This window comes from Panthera pardus, unplaced genomic scaffold (genome assembly GCF_024362965.1).
Source record: "Panthera pardus isolate Hobbes unplaced genomic scaffold, ASM2436296v1 HiC_scaffold_10, whole genome shotgun sequence".
Lineage (NCBI taxonomy): Eukaryota > Metazoa > Chordata > Mammalia > Carnivora > Felidae > Panthera > Panthera pardus.
The window spans coordinates 91,734,198-91,735,709 of record NW_026526655.1 but is presented as its reverse complement, the minus strand read 5'-3'; the positions used below and the strand labels follow the sequence as shown (position 1 = coordinate 91,735,709).

Genomic DNA, 1,512 nt, shown 5'->3' with positions numbered 1-1,512 from the left:
GTGTTTAACAAGGGTTGGCTGGAGATTCTGCTCTCTATGGCGACCATCCTTATCCTCACTCCAGGACCCAAAATGATGAAGTCACCACTGTGTAGAACATTCCAGTCTCTGTGGCAGTGGGAAGAGAAGATCTGGGGGTCTCGAAACAGCAATTAAATGCTCCAGCTCAGTAATGCAGATGTCATTTTTGCTTACAACTTATTGGCCAGAACGAGCCACATAAGCCCACCCATCCACAAGAAGGTGGGTAAACACAATCCCACCAGGTGTCCAGAGGGGCATGGGGACAATGTGGTCAGTGGGTAGTACTAATGAATATGACAGGAGAGACTTGATAGGATTTATATTTGTAAAGTATCACCTTGTCTATTATGTGGAGAATACATCATGGAAGCAAGAGCAGAAGCAAGAATATTGCTTTAGAGACTATTTTAGTTACCCATGAAAAACGTGCTAATGGTGTGTGGTGCACAAGCTGGAACCACAGGTTGAGGTGAGGCGGCTGGTGTGGAGAAGTGGGACCGTCCTGCACTGCCTCCCTGAAACTGGGCCACCGCGTAGGTTGGTCTGAGGGCTCTCAGCGGATGGCCAGCGGACTTCTACCCAGCCTGCACCACGAGCATGGAGGTGTGCATGAGCAAGGATGGGGACCCAGGGCATTCTGGTTAAGAGGTACAACCACATGTTCAAGTTCTTGTGGGTGGGCGACAGCAACGTGGGCCAGGGCGAGATCCAGGAGCGCGTGCAGGAAGATGCAGCCTAAGCCCCTTAAGCCTACAGCAACCGGATCGACTACAAGACAACTACCAACCTGCCGGGCGGCCAGCGGGTCAAGCTGGAGTTCTCCAATATGTTGGGCGGAGGCAGGTTCCGCACGGTGTTCAGGTCTTACTCCAGGGGCTCGCAGAGGATCCTCCTAGTGTGTGACATCACCAACAGCTGGTCCTTGGACAACTCGGATGGGTGTATCAAGGGGATCAAGAAGCCAGCGCGCCGGGGTCTCCTGGATCCTGGCAGGGAATGGAGCCTCCAGGTAGCAAGTCGCCAAGGAGCAAGAGCGCACCTGCGGGGAGAACGGCCCAACCTTTTTCAAGTTAGGTCAGCTGTGCAACTTCAGCTTCTTCAGGTCCTTCGCTGAGCTGTCCCACGTCGTGCTCATGCAGCATGGCGTGAAGATCTGTTCGGGCCACTGTTTACTGCACCGCGTGTGCCTCACAGTCCAACTCCTGCTGCCAGTCACCTCAAGTCTTTACTAATTGGCGATTGCATGCATGAAACACCTGCGCTGTTACTCACTAGCGGGTGGGGTAGAAATGGCGGCTGCAAGAGCAACGGCCTCCAGAGGTCCGTCCATCTGTCTCAGAAATGCTTGAGGAACAAATGCAAGATCCAGTGGTGCAGGCCGGGGCCGCCAGGTCCAGATGAGGTCTGGCAGGGCTTGCCCTTGGCGAACGCTCCGCTCCTGACCCGGCGCTGGGTGCAGGGAATGCTATGGCTCCTGTTTCTGGGAAG

General features: G+C 54.5%; 1 pseudogene; it reads left to right on the top strand.

The window, feature by feature from the left end:
• Positions 1 to 643: 643 nt before the first annotated feature.
• LOC109269684 (ras-related protein Rab-40C-like) lies at positions 644 to 1,256 on the top strand (annotated as a pseudogene).
• The last annotated feature ends 256 nt before the right edge of the window (positions 1,257 to 1,512 follow it).